Below are 22034 nucleotides of genomic sequence, written 5' to 3'. Positions count from 1 at the left end.
TAGCAGGCAATTCTTTCAAAATAAACTAGGAGAATAAACCCACAAAATACCCATTTAGCATTGCATTGACACTGGAAGAAACATATATTTATTTCAAATATGACACTAACGAGTAAAGTCAAATGACTTGAAATAACAGTATGAAAAATACTGTTGAAAATGCAATTTTACTCTTAGTTGAAGGTGGTTGTATTTATATCACAACACACCATGACTTTTCAGCAGGCTAATGTTTGGGGACGGAACTGCTCGTGGCATCCAAGAAAATAGTAAGCTCTACTTACTCTAACTCATCCAACGCTGAGCTTTTATGAATATGTCCATATGAACCCTACAAGAACGTTTATAAATCAGTCGATAAAAGTTATTGATAGTTAACTTTTTTCATTAAGGGCAAGTTTCAGGGGCTATTCACAGGTCGACACTAGCTTTGCAAAGCGAACACCGCTTGATCTCTGCAAGAAACACAGTATGAGGAAACGATAAAGCGTCAAAACGTCAGATAGATGAATATTTCAGTCAGCAAAACAACTAATTTCTGAAGTGGGTTGACTGAATCTGGCCCCATGAGTGGATTACCACCGTCTCCTATTTTCAGGCACTAAGTTATTTTACTTTCATGGATGAGCGCATCTCCTTCGAAGAGAATCAGCCCCCATAGTTGATCTCTAACAACCTTCTCATAATGTGGCAGAATGTGCCACACTATTTCGCACCTGCAGTCTGAATAGGAACTCCCTTTCAGTGTAAGACACGCTTGTTGGCCTTGAGACTCAAAGCAGCTGCATGAATGAGTCGAACGACCCGTGCTTATTTCGTTTCCTTTGATCGTAGATTTCCCTCTCCAATTTGTTCTTATAGTTTGCAACAAGGACTGTCTATTTAGTATAATAAAGTTGAACAAAAAGAGGAATATGAACCAAAAAATGGAACAGAATCCACCAAACTAGAGGAGAGGGGCTTCACCATTAGCTCTTTATCTGGATTCTGAATGTGTCGGTGTAGGAACGCATTTAGAGAGTTACTACTTTGATTTGAAGTGATCTTTAGCGTTTTAAAGGTGATGCAAATATAGCCGTAATTGATTTGACGCAACTGGCGAGGTTTGCCCTTGTTCAGATGCATTTCAAGTTGAATATGCAGTTGTATGAGTTTGTGTGTGTGTGAGAGAGGGAGTTAGAGAGAGAGAGAGAGGAAGGGGGTGTTAAATTCCCTTAACATCAGAGTTAAAAGTGCAAAACATGAACTCGTTTGCTCTTTTCTTTTCGCTCTATGCTGAAATATGGTGGAGAAAGAGCTCGGTCTACTTTGTTTAGCGCATGAATCACCATTAAAAAATAGATACAGTGTAACTTCATAATATAATTGTTGCACCAAGAAATAGGCCTACCTATTCACTAACGACAGGGGGAAACGCCTCTCCTGCTTTAATATAGAAATCTGTTACTGTTGGTATTCTGCCAAGTGGCAAGATCTCCAAAACCGCATAAGTTAACATTTGTTTAAGTTGCTGGTTGACCTCCCAAGCTAAATCTACTTCAAATGTCCACTTAACTGTCCAGCTTTCAGAAGGCCACATCTCCAAAACAACGACAAATCCTGTAACAAATGAAAACTTTTTGTGCCTTCGTTAATGCGGAGCTCTTTCCTCAGAAACTGACAGAATTAAACGGTTCTATATGAGGCCAGAGGGTTAGCCTATCCATCAAATCCAGACACGTCTTCCAGTGAATACAGAACACCACAATGTTAATAATGAAAAGAAGGGGGAAGTAATGAGGATTTTCGTGAAAACTTATCGGATTCATATAAGTGGCCCATACATCATAATCGCGGACAAATGATTATGAATTGGCAAATGTGCCCTTCAGCGATTAAATATTTCTGCGACATAATTAATCATTTCTGGGCTCGTCTCTCTCCTTGCCATCTTGCGCATCTCGCGCGCGCGCGCGTGTCCATGTGTGTCTTGATTGAGCAGTGTGTAAATAGAGTGAGTACGTGTGTGTAGTGGCTGAGTTAAGAGGTATGACAACAGAAGTAATGCGTGACAGTGAGTTCCGTCTTTGAGGAGAAGGATCTCCTCTCCTAAATGCCAGGATGCAGAGCAGAGGACCAGTTGGTCAGAAGTGAAACCAATGCACAGCAAAAGAGGATTAGAGATTTGAAATCCAAATGCAGGAGTGCTTTTGTCGAAAGTCCTACATTTCGCATGGTTATAACTCACGGGGAGTCACCGGGGAAATGGCGGTGCTATATCATGATCAGGGTTGGTAACACTATATGTTCACCAGAGAGGAGCAGTTTAAAGGGTCCTCCCTCCCGCTGCTCCAAGACACGTATAGTCTACCATCCTGCTGCACATCTGCTCTGACCTACGGCAGCTAAACAGAATAGGGCAAAACAATAACTGGTCATGAACAAACAACCAAACAAACATTTTCCTGTCATAAGCTACACTATATTGTCGTCCAAAACAGAACAGAGAGGATAAGTTTGCCCTGATCTTTTCCAAGTCCACAGAAATGTGGCATGCCTTCATCACGTGCACAAAAACACATTGCAAGCAAAACCTTGCACCACTCTTCGGAGGCTTCAAATTTCATGTACCTTGGGAACGAATGCTTTTTTGGCCTTAGTCTTCCTCGAGAAACCATGAGGAGAGGGGAAAACTCCCAGAGAGGCAATGACATCAACTGTACAGTCGATAGGTTTACAGCCTCACAGTAAAGTTCAGGCTTGTCCAGTTGGATGGAGGAAAACCGCACGTCTTTGGTTTTGTGCACGCGAAAATAATCCTTTGGTGAAGTTTTTTTCCCAAAGTTTCATTGCTAAACAGTAAGATGATCTGGATGGTGTTGTGTTTTTTTCTTTTCATGTAAGCGTCTATACATTTGTCATCGATGAAAAAATAATACCAGGCTGCAAATCAAGCACACAGACATTCTAAAGATAATGGGTCTGTTTTTCTTCATGAATCACAACAAATGTTTTAAAAATGTAAATTCATGATGCAGTAATATTCCGTTTTAAGTCATTGGTTTATCTGCACTATTTCACATGTCAGCTTAGAAATGTGGTATGCATATGAAAGCACAGTTTGAAAAGAAGCATAATTCTTGTGATCACTCTACCAGCAACAAAGACTTTGGGTCATTTCTCCATCTCCCGCAGAAAACACATTACGCCTCACCATATTTACACACTCTGTGATATTTGTCAAACATTCATAAATTACAAATTAATGAAATGTTCGACGGCCCCGACAGATCACATTAATGCACACGTCGACTTTTTTTATTTTTTGATACATCTTTGTTAAGTTTAATGTCATTCTATCACGCCCTATTAACCGTTATTATGTCATCGGCCAGTCGATGACAGTTGCTTGTCACAGTAATAACATTACCTAGTCTCGGTGGACTTCCTTGGCGAAGCATAGGACTACAAACGAATTTCTTTGCAGATATGTAGACTAATGTTGACAGTATATGGAGTAGTTCTGAAAACTATTGTTTGAGATGTAAGTTGCAAAGTTTCCAAAATGTACTTGACAAAAAGTAACAAATAGCCTACACTGTACAGCCCTAATAGGAAAATGCTTTAACAAAAATAGTGTATACACAAAATGTATATATACACACACACACACACACACACATATATTTATTTCTTTAAAAAATATATATGTGTATATAGGCTATGTATGTATGGGTGTGAGTGTAGCCTATCTATTATTATTATTATTATTATTATTATCGTTGTTGTTGTGACATTTTTGTCATGATGTGTTCTGCGTCGTCTTCTTCGTATTTTTCCTGTACAGCTACTGTTGGTTAAAATGAACTGTCTTTTTGCATCAGTGCACTTTTTAGAGGTGAGGCTGTGAGTGAAATGTCAACAGCCACCTGCGTGCTATTAAAGCGCTGAACAGGAAGGGGGAACGGGTCAATATTAATCACCGGCGAGTAAAGTGTCATTCAACTGGAGTTCATTTCCGCCTCTGCATTCTTTTTTTTCTCTTTTAGGCTGACTCGACACGTGGCCATTTCTTTAACCACTAATTGGGAACCATGTTGAAACTATGTTTTCATTTCTTTAGCAGATTTGAAAGTTTAATCAAACTGAATGTGTTTTTTGTGAAAGTTTGCCCAATTTTTGTTGATTCAGGGGTCGATCAAGACATGCCTTATGTGTTGGTAGACTGGGCCTTTGTATTGTCATTTTCTTAATCATGGAAGCTAATCCCATTGTGTAAGGGCAACCACTTCTTCTCCATGGATACAATGTCATATGCAAATAGGAAATAATCAAATAAAAACATCACGGCCGGTTTATGAGTTTGTCACTCATTCTGATTTGACAGCATTGAAATAAACGGGCAGGGCCATAAATTCAGTTACACCATGGTTAATAGAACAAAACGTCGTCGCTGTAATATCGCCAGCATGTGGCTGCGGTGGCATGAACCATATTGCTTTTTGTGGGCTCCAGTTTGCCCAGGGTCACTGTGTCAGTCTGAGGGAGAGACAGGCATTCTCATTACCCAGTGCATGTCATTGCTATAGTAGCCTAACTTTGTAATTTAAGTAAGTACACTGAAAACAACAGTATCTACAATGCGCCACTATCATCTTCACCATCAGCATTATTATTATTAGGCTATACTTGTCATTGTTTCTGCTGCTGTTGTTGTACTTTTTTTATCACTGCTGACATTAGGCTCTAAAGCTATTACTCTACCAATGTATTGTTAGACTGTCCACATTTTCGTGATATCATTTTTTGCGTGACATGAAGCTATCAAAAATCTGTATGCATTTTAAGGCTAATAAAATAGCAGCACGTGATGAACTATAATAAACAGTAATATTTCAGCTCCATTTATTTTGATAGCTTAGACTTAAACACACACACACACACACACACACACACACACACACACACACACACACACACACACACACACACACACACACACATACACACACACATAAAATTATAATATTCTTGTTTCGCATGCTTTTGTGGTTATTTCCTGAATACTCAATAAAATATCAATGGCTGTGCTAGGCTTTGAGAACTAGGGCATTTTATCTTTCATGATTCGTAAATCATCATGCAGTGACTATAATATCTACCCAGGCTTATCCCTGTTGTCTACGAGTTAATTCATGAAAAGTAAAGTTTCTATGCGACTTTTCTCCTCTCATACAGAAAAACTTCAATAATAAGTCGACCACTGTGACATTCTTCAGGCTTAGTCTATTTTTCATAATACTCTTTTGTGTAGCTGAGGAAACTGCACAGAGGAGAGACGAGGACTAGTCTGGAATTTCACCCCCTTATTTGTTCTCACTCAGTGTTAACTGCTGGTTAAAAATGTTAGAGAGCTCCAGATGAAGACCGTGGTAAAGCAAAGCAAAGTCTTTTTACGACATCAGAAGAGGCTTGTAGGGGGTAAGTCATATATACTACATTATAAGCAACACGTTACATTTTCGCATTTAATACGTTGTCCTCAATATGATATTGAATGGGTGAATAAAACATGTATGAAAGCTGCACGCAGTGCAGTATCAACATGAGAATTATGCAAGATATCACCTCACCATCCTTATCTTGCATTGATGCCAGGCCAAGGATCGCTGTCTATTTTCTGAGCATAATTAACTATACGCTTAAAATCAATTGTTTCCCGTGCTCAGCTAGGGTCCATGGCTACAAGCAGAGAGAGGCCTATTTTTGCACGTGTGAAAGCAGGAAGCAGCTCTACCTGTCATTCATTAAGTCGACAAAAACTCAATAGAGGGAGAGGGGAAGCTAGATTAGACCTGCTCGTTATACCTGCCGTGCAATTAAAGCTACTTGTTCTTCTAATCCGCCTGTCTGCTTTGAATATAATTGAACTTGCATGAATAAAGCAGGAAAAAAAGAAATACCTGTCCGTATTCCCCATAAAAGCACGCATTTAAGGTCTTAATATTGTGAGTCCCTGTGTTATCATACGGGTTATTTTCCCTCTAGTTTAAAGTTTCATTAAGTATCAGGGGGGATCTAAGAAGTGCCTTGGAGCAGTCATAATTTTATTCTATGGCTATAAGGAAATGCAAAGTTGATCTGTCGAGCATATTCTGCTGAAGGGTATTCCACGGGAAGCAAAGTGGTGTCGCTTAATCATTGGTTCGAAAGACTTTATCGTGAGCAGCACTTTAATTTCCCTGGTGCCCTGGCAAGACAGACGGAGAGGGGAGGGGATAAAGGAGAAATCATAGAGGAAGAGTAACAAAAAGAGGAACAAAAAATGGAAAAGGTGTATCACTGAGTGCGATTTTCTTTCCTACCATCTCCATCACATCAATTCTGCCGACAGGGGCCTATAGTAAAGTGCTCTGCCCCGTCGACTTGTAGGTGAATCAGCACGTACTTGAACTGAGAAAAGAACTTGACCTTTGCCTTTATGTTTTCCCCAATGTTTGTCTAAATCACAATTGGTTTTTCTAAGGGACATGCACGAGCGTGACACATCCTTTTCAGCTGATGGATGTCCTCAGTGAGAAAAAAGACTGAGATTCTGAATAGTTTATAGGTGTTTGTAAGTGTTTTGTATCTTGTAGCAGTCTTTGATGTGATTGGAATGAAAACTCAATCTGTACTACTGATGAAGGGAGAAAGGACATTTTAATATAATTTCCATTTCAAACATAATTCCGAATATAACCATATGGTTGGGCATTTTCAGACGAAAGCTGTCCAGATCTAAATTAATTCTGTCAATAGTACTAGGCACATCAATACGTTTGTTAAAAGCTTTAAAATAAAGCATACAATGACGAATGATATAGATCAAAGCAATTATCTGCATGGGTAATTATATCATTTTTATATTTCATATATCTATGTTTATAAAATGTTTGCTTTAAGTGTTTGTACTTTGTGCACATGGGGTGGGTTTCCCAATGCATTCTTAACATTACGTCATTCATAAGTTACTGCCTACATTAAGCTGTACCTTAACGTTTCGAGGTGTTTCCCAGAACGTCCTTAGCTATGGTAGGCTACCTTCTCGAGAAACTTTGCTAAGGTTGGTCTGGACCACTCTTGGCTATTCCTTAACGCAGTTTTCAGATCAAACAAATGTTGTAGAGCCTAAAAATGTTGTGTTAGTGTCTGGACGAGCAATGTGTTGCATTACATTATGTGCTTCATTAAATAATAATAATAATAATAATAATACAATACAAATACAATACAGCGAATACAAATCTATGAGTAACATTTATCCTACAACCGTCCTTATTTGGGAACGTTTTTTTATTTTGACTTGCGTAGTATTGCTTGTTGATCTTCTTTCTAATAATGATCACTTGCGCTCCAATCTGAGTCATGCCCATCATACTTATCTCACGCAGGCTGAAACCTACTTGGATGACAATAATCCATTCCAGAAATGGGGATTAAGCCTCTTAAGGTATACATAGGAAGGTTTCCCTCAGATGAACCCTCAAGAGATGGTTTTGGAAAGACGCCTAGAGAAGTAAACACCTTTAGTAAGGTATACCTCAGGACTTTTTAAAATGTTAAGAGACACGTTATTGGAAATCCCACCCATGATCTTTGAACATTGATCGGATGCAACATCGTAAGTAACAGAACAAAGCCTGTGGTTGAAATATGTGATTACTTGACACTGTAGAATCGTACTCTCCTTGTTTCGAATTAAGTGAGTCCCTCATTATACAGACATGTATTTCAAGAAGTAAAAAGTACCATGGCATACAGGCTTAGCTATGAGTGAACGACACACACGCGCGCGCGCACATACACATGCATACACAGGCACATGTAGAGCAAGAGAGAGAAACTTGATGACTGCCCCAGTAATTCAAACGAAGCACCAGTGAAAGCTGACACCAGATACATAAAAGCAGCTCCATAGAATTGATATTTGGGTCAGGATGCCTTACACTGGCCAGGAGGGAATGAAAGCATCTTTGGAATTCCCTATCAAGTGAATAGCTGTCAATATGATACCGCTGATTATTAGTTTACGAGTCGTCTGTGATATATGGAGACGTCACCATTGTATACGGTTTTACTAGCATTGCCACAGTGTCAAGTTTGCTCATTCAACTTCTTGAACAGAGCCCATTTGAAGCAACAAGCATCCAAGTACAAAACTGCACACTCAAAATCTGAAACATTATGACTAAATCTGGTCCAATCAGTCATCATTTCTCTGACTTTTGCCATTTCTCTATACTCTTAAAAATATTTAGAAGCCCATGCACAAAAGCATCTCTCATAACTTTGTTCTTTTCAAACTGTAGATCAAAGGGCCTGAAATTTGTGTGGCGAAGATGTATATTGTTGAGGTGACAACCTGACAATGCAGTAGAAAAGCCTGGTCCACCAGAAATGTCAGTAGGATGAAGAGCTGAGAGGGGGGAGGGGTGGGCGGGTGTATGTGTGTTTGGGGGGGGGGGGGGTCGTTGAATTCAAAGGCTTTCTTGCACGATGTAGCCTACTAGTATTTTCAAATTTGGCGCAACAGCCAAGACTCCTGCGCAACCTCTGCTTCTCCCTGCGAAGGTTACGGGCGACTTCCATCATAGGTGTAATAAATCAAACTTCTCTGTGTGTAGGTGTTTGTGTGTGATCGCGAATGTGCCTCTATGCATGTATGTGTGAGGAAGGGCAAGATAGAGCCAGGAAGAGAAAGAGCTAGGTCAGAGGGAGGGAGAGGAGAGACTGGCCTCCCGCTTTCAAGCCCCAACTCATTGTCTGCTTTAGTGGCCTACAGTAGAGCGCCATGGCGGCGCAACCTGCTGCTTTAACAAAGAGTTGAGACGCTGAAAGGCAGCTGAAGTGACTTGAGAGCGGACATCAACAGAATCAACAATATTTGTATTCATTTGAGAAATGAGGGGTTTGAGTAACAAGACAAAACCAAACAAAGAACAAAAAGCCCGACCATGAATACTGGCATTGTCCGTTGCTTTTGGATTCTGATTCACCATATCATAACCCCCGCGAAGAAGAAAACATCAATATTCCAAAAGAAGGGACATGTTTCTATGGAAAACTAAAGAATTTCAGGGCATAACAGATCTTGTGTAGAAAATAAGAAGGAGAAATAAAGGAGATCAAAGGCAACGCTCTTGGGAGCGTGGATGCGTCTGTGAACCAAAGATAGACGATGTTGACTTTTAAGTACTTGGCAAGATTTGATGCTTTCGCCCCAGTCCCGTTTCCAAGGCAGTCTTCAAAGAGCGACTGAAGCAGGCGGATAGTCTGCTCCCTCATCCGTCAACAGAGTACGAGGGACCGACTGAACTTTTGACTACATGCACATCGAATGGTTACCACAATCGTAGTGATTCTATAATACAAATAAAAATAACAAAACACTTACAATACAATACAATACAATACAATAGAAATAATGACAGTAAACACTAATATAAAATAATAGCATATGTGACAGCATATATAAATTATTTATATAACGCTATTCACATTTGGTCATTTGGTAAGGATATATAAATTGTTTTCGATACTGCTGTAATGTGGCCATTAGAACCCACGTTTATCTCAGCCAACCATGTAGTCTATGTCTTTAACGTGATGAAGGAGAAGCTATGTGCAGGGCAGTTGAATGCATACACCACATTAAAAACAATAAAAGTAAAACCAACATAAAAAACACAGTGGGGCAACTTTACATTTTGCGTTTCGTGTATAGGCTAAGCATTCAAAGGAACACAGCCTAAGCAAAAGTCGCAAACGCAGCGTACGGATACAAAAAGTTTTTGCATTGTTGAGATTTTGTGGATTTCTAATCATTTAAGTCAAACGCCTTGTAGGCTATGCCATAACTTCTACAGCCCTTTTTTCTCAATCTACCAGACTGACGGTTGCCTGACAATATCTTCTGCAATACCTATAAGGAGTTGGACATGCATGTGTAGAACGCACCGAGATAGCTGGAGGTTATAGGTAAACACCCGGGTCGGGCCACAACAGCTGTCCAGCCCACTATTGTAGAGACTGACCGAAACCTCCCTCGATGCCCCGTCGGCAGTGCAGCGCTGAGACAGAGCGGAGTGCTGAACATGATTGGGCAGCATTATCGCTAGTCTGTCTGTCCGCTGTCCTCCCGCCTGATGGTCTGGGGGTGCTGTAGAAAATAGAAATTGTCCCTCTTTTGCAAGGCGATTAAAAAGGAAGGAATTAAGTCGAAAACACATTTCGGTGAATTCTTTCCGAAATTGAACCCGGGAACATAGTCATTTTTTAACAGCATTGCAAACGCCTTCAGGATAACGCATTAGCTAAATAGAAGTCAACCTGCAGACATTTTTAAACCAAACAATGAAATTCACACTTGTACTTGAGACACATAAAGAATAACTTACTAACCAAACAACTATGTGACTAGTACTAAAACATCAAATTCAGTGTGTTACAATTCAATGCAATTTTAATGTAACCTAATCTATGCATAATGACGCATGACTGACATTTCTGACATCTTAATGCTATAATGTTGTCTTAACTCTTTATGAATATATTAGGAATGGGGTTTTCGAGCTGCTCTTATCGCGCACTTCAACAATTAATAAAATACAACAAAAACTAACAAAAGATAGGCACATTTAAGGGTGTTAAGAGCAGAAAATTGCGGTCACTTCAGTCACTGCAGTCAGCCCTTACGAGGTGCCAGCCCAATGAGAGAATCTGTTTATAAACTTCACTAACATCTCGCCTGCTGCAATAAACAAACACAAACAAACACTAACTGTTTTTGCACGCTCAATTTAACGAGGTGACACGTTTACCCTGAGCGCTCACACCACTCGAGCCCATGGGGACTGTGTTAAGAGACAAAAGCAGAATCCATGGTTCGGTTTGCTTTAGTGACGCCGACATTCTAAGACAAAGACGATTGACATTATTATTTTACTATGTAAACCTCATTATTAACACATTGAGTCTTCCTAACAGGTTTTACAATCAATAAAACAACATAATCTGAATATCTGAATACGCTGTGCCTCTGTTGTCCCCTTAATATACTTGTTCACACACATTCATTTAATCAATTTCATCATTTATTTATTTGTATTACTAAATCACCTAAATCACCTAAATCACCTAAATACATGTAATTGTTTTGGATTTTTGTTTACATTTGAAAAGGTTATTGTTATTAATCTGTACTGGTTATTGTCATTCTGGTGTATTTATTTACAACTAAGTTTTAAATTGAAACAAACTGGCGGATTTTTGATTTGTTGTAGAAATGGAACTGATCTGAGAATGACAGCCAGCCACAGGGACGGCCATACTGTACCCACTGTCCTATAGAGTGCCCTGTCTGAGCTATCCTGAGGTGGTAGGGAGGTACTTCACCTCTTTCACCCCCATGCCCCGCTCCTGAGGTAGGGTTAGTCGTAGTGATACCCCATGCACCATGCAGGGGTGTCAGGGCTGCACACATGACAGGCACAGAACACAGGCTTGTTTCAGAAGGACCTGGTGATTAATGCCCATCAGAGTTTAAGGGGCTTGTCATGTCAGCAGACACATTGGTGTTGACAGGCGTGGTGGAGTATTTCTCGCACACACTGTTCATGAATGGCGTGTAAGTGATTCTTTTGGTCCCGCTAGCCTGAGGTGGAGCTGTTATCGGCCTGCCATAATGTATGTATATGTGTGTGTGTGTGTGTGAGTGTGTATGAGTGAGTGTGTGTGTGTGTGTGTGTGTTCTCATCCATTCAAATAAAATGCTTCTGTGTCGGCCTCTGATATTTAAGGTTTGTTAGGTTTATGATATGACATACTCCGCCCCAGTGGAGCGATTTCATGTGCATCGGTAGGTCTTCAAGATGGATTTGACACTGACATGTGAAGCCTAACACACCTAACGGGTTCATAAAACAGAGGTTCACCTTAGACATGCACTGTTGCAGTAGTGTTAGGTACATTGCTCACTGAAGTACTACACATGTATATTTACCATATTGTTCTAAATTAAGATGTAATATTCTATGGGTGACCTCATTAGAGAGGCAATAATCGGAGGTACAATAGGATAGAGAGAGCATCCGTTCCAAAACAACAGTAGATGGACAAGAAGAAGAAGAAGAAGAAGAAGAAGAAGAAGAAGAAGAGGAAGAAGACTCACTGTACATTCTGTAGGTTATTCTTAGGGTCACCATGTCAACGGGGCAGATTTTGTCCAGTCAGCATTCTATCTTTGACAGGGACCAACACTTGTTAATGTCATACAGCATGTTTGAGGGAGCTAAGAATGGTTTAATGTAGAAAAAGAACTACGCAGACCAGGACTACCCATTCTAAAGTTAGCAAAGTGCCCGCTCAGCAGGATGACAGTGAATCTGAGGAATGGGACAATGCTTTCAGGCATCAAGACTGGAGTAGGACTCTTATGTCAGACTCTCCTACTGTACTGCACCTCCTCACGAGAGAAAAACGTGGTCGTTCTCTCATCAATTAATTTGAGTATGCTTACTAAAGTGGCCATGTTGTCTGACACATCTGTTAATTCAGAGGAGGTTAAATATTATATAATATCAGTCCAATTTATGGAGCAGGTCATGTTGATACTATGTCATTCAGGCACTGTCACTATGGCAGTAAAAAAAGGCTCCCTGAGGTAGGCAGTATATCAGTGTGCTGGCTTTGACATTTACAGAGCAATGATCAGTGCATGTGGTTTAAACCAATTGCTTACCATTATGGACCTCCACATTTATCCAGATGTATAACGCCTCATATAAAACCAGTCAAACCAGGCCACCAAATAATGCTTTATTGTTCAATGCGCAAGACTTGGCACGGTGTGAAATATATTCTATACGGCAAGCAGAAGCCCAGCCTCCTGATGGTGAGTTTCGATGTGTTTATATATCATGAAGAAATGGCACGTGTTTATACAAGTTGCATATTGTGCGACAGCTCAGTATGTTTTACTTGTTCTGAGGCTTTACAATTTGTCATGACAGCTGATATCTATTTTCACTCCGAAATTCAACATGAGAAATTGGTTCTTCCAGGAATAGAGAGAGAAAGTGTGTGTGTGTGTGTGTGTGTGTTTGAGGAGAAAGAGAAGCAAAAGAGAGGGCCTGATGTGAAAGACGGGGTGCAGTGTTTGTATGGAGCTTGGGTGGAGAACACATGTGGAGGTGTATGAGGGTCAGTCCAGGCCTGCGGTCTGCTTCCCCGTCCACCTCTCTGACCACGGGAGCCTGTATGTGACGGGACGAGAGGAGAGGGCGCACTCCACTGCTGAGAAGGAGTACCCCCTTACATCTCACACATGTAGGTAAACAAACCCAGCCTGTCCATTCACTTGCCCAGTTTATACATGGGTGCAGAACATGTGTTGTGGCCAAAGTCGCATCAAAGGTCAGTCAGCTATGCTTTGAACACTTCAAAGGCGGGAGATGGGACTGTAGCTTTTAAGTTTTATGGCAGGTGTAAGCAGGGGTTGCTGACCAGCTCAGGGTGGTCTGAGCCCTTGGTCTGGTGGAGAGGGCAAGGGTGGGGAGTGTGTGTGTGTCAGGGTGTGTGGTTGCTGGGGGTATGACTTACTGACCAGACTGTCCAGAATGTCTTCACGTGACAGACTCCACATTTGGAGAGCCCCTGTACCTGAAAGCGTCTTGTGGAGCCGCTGAAGACTGCGGATGTTCACTTCAAGGGTCTCTGGTTTCAGGAGACCCCAGCAGGGTAGGGCTATGGCCCGTGTCGCTCCCTCTCAGAAACAGATCCATGGGCGAGAGGGCAAGGCCTGCTGGACATCCCTCTGACCAGCCGCAGTACTGGCTCCAATGCCTGACGGCACAGCCAGGGTCCATCAAGGTCAATAAGTGCAAAGGAACAGCGATAGTTAGTTTTGTGTTGTAAAACAGCAACAATATTTATACAAATGTACTACTTCAACCCAACTACTGTTACAGTATCAACCAGACCAATTACAACCACAACAACTCTAATAATAATAACAACAATAACAAAAATGATGATGAATGATAACAGTAATAAAATATAATGCAATCATAAAAGGTTATGTTGAATAAGTAAATAAATACATTTACATTAGATGTTGGAGTACCAACTATAAAATAACGCTAATACATCAATGAAACAACAATGAAACAATAATTATACATGTAAACAATATTAATTTATTTTTGAAAACTCACTTCCATACTCTGTTTACAATATTCTTAATTATACCTACATGTACAACTCTACCTAATGTGTCAGTGCACTGGATCTTTCAGTGAAATGGTCTTTATGCTCTGGGCTCCCCCCTGCTAGCTGAAGTCTCTAGGTTCCCCTGCACATTGTGAAAAGCCATTACTGGCTGTGGAAGAAGCAGGTGGGTTTGCAGCACTTCACAGACGGTGAGGAATCTCACTTAATGAGTGGCAAGTAAAGACTTTGAAAAAAAAAAAGTAAAAAGAAAAAAAAAACCTCTCATCTTTGATGTGGGCCAGACAGGCAAGTCTACATAATGCATATGTATCCCCTCCCCATAAAAAAAAACAAACAAACACAAAAACCATAGAACAAAAAAAAAAACAACAACAACAACAAAAAACACATCAAGCTTGCCTAACACACTCCTGCTCTTGGAGACATTTTGTAATACTATGACAACAGAGCATTTTTAAAATGCCATGCAACATTATGTACATGGTGTAAGGATGCATTTTTATGAATGGGTCCTGTCCACCTAGCCTTATGCACAGAGGCAATCAGCATTCAAAGTCTGCTGTCTGTGTATGAGCATGAGTGAGAACACTGAAAGGCCTTGTCAGGAGACGGTAGGCCTTGATTGTCTCTGCTCATCATTAATATTGTCCCATTAAAGAGGGCCAATTCCTGTGCATCCAGAGAAACATTACCCTCCTGCTTGTTGATGGGTCCTCCTTATTCAGCTGTTGGGATAGGAGAAGGGCCTAACGTCGCAGTGAGATGATTAAGAGAACATTACCTGGGCCTTGCGACTCCCTGAATGAGCTATGCTAAATTGCTTGTTTTCGGGTTTGTGATTAATTGAACTTCCAGAGCCACATTTCAGCATGCTTTGTTTTTCTGTTCCCTAGTCATCTCCTATTATTAAAGAGAAATCCTGAATATCTCTCTTGGAGTCCAATTAAGGATTTGCATTGTGACTATATTTTTCACTTTAATTACCGCACATAAAGCAGGGTTTTGAGTTATTTCCTTATTTATCAAAAAACAAAGGGGGGAAAAAGAATTCATCAAGCAAACAAATAGCAGCACCTGTAATTGCTTGCAACAAAACAAAGGAAAATGTGATGATCTAAATGTCTTTATGGAATAAAAAACACAGAGGTAATTAAATATTCCTTAAATGACAGTAGATGCCAGAAATGTGAGGACAGATTGGTGGGAAAATACATCAAGATTTGTGTTTGGGGTAGTCAGTGAAACAAATGTAACACTCTATAGCCGTATGGAACTGAGAGAACTGAGTGATGTGATGCCAAGTCTACCGCATCGACACCACGTTTGCAGTTCCCCCATTTACTGTCAGAGTAGAAGCATCATTAAATATTCCCTTGTAGTAAATCAGTGAAGACCAGAACTGAAGTCTTTTGCAAGAGTGGTGTAAAAAACTGCAAAGGCTCATGGGTATTTCCACCAAACATCCAGCCGACGTTATTAATTCCATTATACCCCATGTTACGAAAACAGTAGGACTGACTTTATGGTCTTGGTGATGTTGTAAAACAGCCCCTTTTTTGGTGCTTGCCAGTATGAGCAGTGAAAATGTGGCTTACAATGATTCCTTGTGCAAAATGCTCTTGCCATGGTGTAGAGCTTTTGAAACTGGCACAGTGTTGGACAGGGCCTCAAAGATTCTTTTCTTGACAGAAGAACAGTGTGAGGCTGTTAAAAGTTAATGACCTGAATTTGTAACAATTTCCTTTTCATTTTTCTTTTTCCTTCCCCTTCTCTCCTTGTCTCTTTTTGGGGGTGTACTGTGTGTGTGTGTGGGGGGGGGGGGGGGGGGCAGTCACTGCAACTCCAGCATCGTGTGGAAGGTTTATTCGACAGGATTGACAGTGTGACAGAAATTGTGTGGGGGGACTTCGCCAAAAGCAAGTGTTGTTGTTGTGTGTGAGCGCGCGACTGAGTGGCGCCCTGTTGACGAGATAGGAAAGTCGTTTTAGGATGGTGATGCCGCCGACGCGGGGATGGCCTGCAGAACTCAGTGGCGTTCCACGACTTCCTGCTGCACGCCCGATTTCCGCACCACTTCCGCTTGGGCTCCTGTGTGCGACCCTGCAAATATCCTCGGGGCCTCCTCATTACTCCAGCAAACCATCAAGGATCAGCTCTCCAGTTAATTTGGCACCCCTGGATTTTTTTTAAAAGTCACACCAAGCCAAAGGGAAGATGAACAATAAGAGGATGATGGAAGAAAAACAACATTGTTTGTCAGAATTCATGCATTTCTTTGTGCTGGTGTTTGTGTGTCTCTTTTTGGATCGTGATTTTCCAGGTTGTGAAAAAAAAACATTTAGGCTTTGTGATTTATGTCGATAATAAATAGATGGCAGGTTTTTTGGTCTCACCCACTTTAGCATTTAAAAAAGTGTTCCAGATTGTTGGCCTGACCGCTTGCTGGTGTAATTGACCTGAGCGGGCAGCGATGGCTGATATGGCTAATCCTGAAGGAAGTGAGCCATGAGAGAGCAAGATAGAGAGAGAGAAAGAGAGATAGAGAGCGAGAGAGAGAGAAAGAGAGAGAGAGAGAGAGATCATGTGAACATATTCAGGGTAGAGCGACGATAACTCTCTCTCTCTCTCATGTCCTTTTGGCACGCATGGCATTGAATGCTTATGAGTTGTGGTGATGGCAGCTAGGCTGGCATGGGGGCACCACATACGCTGGCATGGGTCAGCTCAAGCCTCTCAGTCAGAGACTGGCATGATGATCCTGGGCGTGACATGTGCTGCCATCCGAGCTGCGCAGCAATGGCATTGCCAGACAAGAGGTGCCCATTCACGCCATTGAAGACCCACTTCACCCGCTGTGCCCATGATCTCCGCCTGGCACTGGCCGTGACTTTCCATGCCACTTCGCGAGCAAAAGGGCAGGGTGAAGGAAGATGATTGGAGATTAAAGCAACAGAAGGACCTTCTTCCGCCTCTCAATCAAAGTGGCGCTCAAAATGCTCCCAAAGTATGTGTCGCACATGTCAAAAGTCAAGACAGTGGGCAAGTGAGTCCATTAATGTTTCTGTTGGTCGTTTTTTGCTTGGATGTTCCCACACTTGTCTCTGCATGCTTGTGTTCTCGGTTCTGCTTGTGGTTTTTTGCGCCTGTGTATCGAGAACCACCCACAGCCGAATGCCATTCTTTACATATTTGTCGAAGATTTTCAGAGAAGTTTTGAGAGCGAGAGAGAGAGCCTTTATGTGAAGTGTGAAATAATGTTTATTGCACAGTGAAGGGAAATAGCTCAGGGAAGGCAAGGTTTTCATAACAGACAAATTCTCACCATGAAACACTTTGGCAACACATCTTTTTCTGCAGTGGGGTCAGAGAAGGCTGCATATGGAACTCATCAGAGGGCCTTTTAACACTAAAAAGAAGGGAAAGATAAATGTTGAAAATTTTTCAAAGCATGGCAGCAGGGTTGAATCATCTCTGATAGGGCTATCACAATAGTCCTTCTTCAGGCTCATTCAATCCATCATTAAAACATATTTGCCAATTTTTTCCACCCACCTTGTTAGTCATGGGTTGGACGAGAGAGAATCTATAATATGAATGTACTAAAACTAGGTGATGAAATTGCTTCAGTTTAAAATGACTACTTTGTGCAAATAAATGCCAGATGAAAGTGATCTAAAGCAAATACACGGATATGATAATTGTTGTCTTCACATGGTCTCATATTCGATGTTAAGGGTTTTTTCTACAGGGCATCTGAAACAGACTTGGTGGGTAGATTACAGACAAGCGCTGTGCAGCGGTGCTGGGGGATGAAGAGATCCAGCTTGTGGGAAAGAAGAGAGAGACATATTAAAAATGCAAACATTTGACGTGATCCAAAGTGTCAGATATAATTTTGTGCTCGCTGGCTTGACTAGGGGCTCGGCGTGATCCGGGATTTTTTTGGGGGGGGTCTGGAGCAGGGCCAAATCTGTCTGTTCCTTGGAAGAGTTGCTAGGCCTTGGGGTTCTCTCCAGACTCCCTGGAGGAAGCAATCTACATTGCAGGGTTCAAGAAGAACTAGATCTGGGAGGATAGTGATGTGGTATGCATTCCTGCTCGACTTTGGTGTTTTTCATGTTATTAAATCGCATGTATGGGGGATCTGTGTAAGGTTATCATCCAGGCATGTATGGCATGTATTAAAGGTGATACCAGAGCTCGGATGATTGAACTGGTTCCCTATTATCATTTAGGCAGGCTAAAGTCATGGAGCAGCCAGTGTGCTGGGATGTGGCTATTGGCAGCGTATGTGAAAGACCTCAGAGTCTTGTATCCAAATGGGAAATTCAACTATGTTCCTTGACAGCCTACAATTCAATTTGAGCTTAATTAAAATCAGGAAATCGGGGCGTTCATTCTCTTAAGGGTTTTTTCTGCCGAATGTTTCTGAGCATGACGAGCTCTTCGGCGGTGTGGCTGCAGAGGGGACGAGAGGCTCGTGTGGCACATCAACACCATGTTTCCTCAACAGAGACCCGGCCTGAAGCATATGGGCAGAATACTCATGACAGCATCCGTCAAAACACTGGGCCCATTAACCCCAGTCAGCCGCCCAAGAATAATGGCCCACACCTCACACCTCCAAGGTTGGGTTGGCTCAGCAGATCCTCCATGTCTCTCCTCTGGAGCGGCTCAGCCCCTGATAGGAAACAAGCGCACACAGGCAAAGGCAGGGAGAAACTCCCCTTTGACTGAAGCTGCAGTGCTCGTTATCCAAGCAAAATGGATGAAGCGAAGAGTCAACTTTCTGTGCTCGAGACATTCTCATCAGGTTCGATTTCCGAAAGTGTAACTTCTCCAAACTGACCATTTTTCTTTTTCTTCGGCGTGCACGAGCTCAAAAAGTCGCGGGGGGTGTGTGCGTCGGGGGTGTAGGATGTGTGGGGGCTTAATCGTCAGAGTGATATCATAGGTCTACAGATGTTTTCAAGATGTTTTTCTGTCAGTAGCAGATTATCCCCTGTAGCAAAATCTCATTAAAGTGCAATTTACAGAGCAGCACTGATGTTGCCATCAACCAAAATTAAAGGCATTAATTTTTCAAAAAGAAGTTCCTCGGAAATAGAAGTCCTTGCAATAAATGATATAGCACTTTGGAAGAATAATTTTGCCGGAGTATTATTTGTTAAAAAAAAATTAAGCGGCATTAAGCGCGGGCAGGGATTGGGCGTGGGCATTCAGAGGGAAAATATGTGCAAATGCACCCATTTAGGTGGAACTCCGCAGCTTTGAGACGTGCATATTAAAGGCCTCACGCTGGGCGATACGACCATGGAGAGGAATATGACACACGGGCCGAGGTTATGACACTCGGGTTGAGAAACGATGGCTCGAGAGCCCCAAGACTCCCCTCCACACACACATGCACACACACACACACACACACATGCACACACACACACACACACATGCACACACACACACACATGCACACACACACACACACACACACACACACACACACACACACACACACACACACACACATTACTTCCCTCTATCTATCCATCTTGTGCTTTTCATCTTTCTCCCCTCCTATATCGCTTTCTCTGCTCCTCTGCAAAAGACAAAAGATACTGTATCTCAGCATCTTTGTGTAATAGAATGAGTGTTGCATGGTTAGGCCCAGCTTCTAAGAGCGTTTCTGCAGGTCCATGGCACAGGAGAAGTTTAAATGCGCAGACACAGCACCACAAACTCCTCAGATCTAATAGCCAAGCCAGCTGACAGCAGCAAATAAACGGTGGAAGTCTATACCAGTGCCCAGGGCCTCGGTTATCAATTAACCTCAATTTTAACCCACTGGAAAAGTAAAAACATATTTGTAGTCCGGAAATATTTTGAGATGGAGCAGCCAGGTCACATGCAGAGCTATGATGAGACTGGAAACTGACCAGGGGTTACTCTGCTAAATGTGACCCCAAACTGTAAACCTGTGACACCAACAGTGAAAGCTCTGGCTCACAGGCTGAGCTCAAAGGATGGCATAACCGCAATGCACCACTGACTTTTTTTTTAATAGATGGAGAAAACTTAATGAGCGGTTTTTAAGTGACAAAGTTTTACTAAACATTTTACAGAACAAAATTGATTGGTTCAGAAAATAGAAAAAAGTCTGTTGTACATTTCATTGATGTTTGCCCATACAATTAAGTAAAACACATGTAAAAGTAATTATTTAAAACACAAATAATTTGACACAATTTAAACGAAATAGTTAGTTGTTAAGAAAACTGACAGAGTGCTTTGCGAGTACAATTTTTACAGTAAATTGCGTCTCTTTCGTTCCGTTTTAAAAAACCTATCATTTCTGCCTGTAAGAGAAAAGAATGTTACAAATCAAACTGTCTATGTTTGGTTGGCTTGGATAGTTGCCTAGAGGGGCATCCGCCCGGGGGAACTGCCCCTTCTTTAAAAACTTTCCGAGACATCATCAGTAATAATGAGCTATAGAGACAGGCGCTACGGGAGCACCCGTACAGTCTCCACCGCACGGTCAGAGGACCCTGAATGAATGCATTTTCAGAGATGTATGTCAAAATCGGCAGAGCTAAAAGAAATCCATGCTCGATTTTGCTGCAGGAGACACCTTCAAGAGAAAGTACCGCCACACTTAGAAACTGTTTCTCCTTTAGGTGTTTCCTCGCGTAAAACTTCAAAAATCAACTTTTCATTGAACAGTTAGATGGTTTTCACTCGATTTGCTTTAACTTGGTGGAAGTGGCATTAGAAACTGGTAATAGATTGTCACTTTCCTCATAAGTACCTATGCGTCTTACTCCCATATATTATATTATTTAGTCAATATTCAGACTGTTTGTCTAAGCCTGCAAAATAGCTACCTGAATTCTGGCTATAGAAAAAACTCGCATTTGAAAAGCATTACACTACACACAATGAAAATACAAATAATAATAATACAGATAATAATAAAACAAATAATTATTATAACAATATCTGTCATGGGTTAGTTATTACTAAATTTGTAATATTAATAAACTATTTCATTTTTAAGAAAACGTCGGAGTTCCACGATATTCTCCCTTTGACGCACTCGAATGAAAATTAACTGTAGGCTACGAATTATTATCTGCAGAAATAAGGCAGAGGGTTTGGGGAAGATGGAGGACGCATTCACATGGCAATGCATGCATTGACTTACACATTAATGTATGCCTACGAGGAAGAGAGCATTTATTTAGACCTACAGTCTATGAATGTTAATTGCACCGTTTCCGCATCATAAATACCAACATAAATCACTGCGCAATATAACAATATTATGCCTGTACTTTTATGTTCCTAACCTACTCTGCAGTAGCTCTCCACTGCTCATAAATCATGGGCATACTTCCCAGGAGCTTCCTGCACTGTTTCGAAGACCAGAGACCCCTACCTTATTCAATGTAATGACTACTTGATATAGCCGGCCGATTCATGCATGGCAACCATACATTTTAATGCGTGAAGTTTACCGTGAAGTCACATGGTTGTTGCGTCTTGTGTAGTGGCCACTTGATTTTCTCTCTTGATCTATTTCAGTGGACTCACCTGGCTTATTATTAATGTGATATATGTCTCTGATATTGAATTATTAAATTGAACAGATTTGTATCCTTTGAAGGCTATATGATGACAGGCAGGCCTTTGCCATACGACGTAATGCTTTGATTTGCTAAAACATATGGGCCAAACTTTTAGCTCGCATACGCCAACCAATTTTATTTAGAACAGTAATTTTA

The sequence above is a fragment of the Clupea harengus genome, chromosome 17 (genome assembly GCF_900700415.2).
Source record: "Clupea harengus chromosome 17, Ch_v2.0.2, whole genome shotgun sequence".
NCBI classification, from domain to species: Eukaryota; Metazoa; Chordata; class Actinopteri; order Clupeiformes; family Clupeidae; genus Clupea; species Clupea harengus.
The sequence above is the reverse complement of the archived record's forward strand: the minus strand, read 5'-3'. Positions refer to the sequence as shown.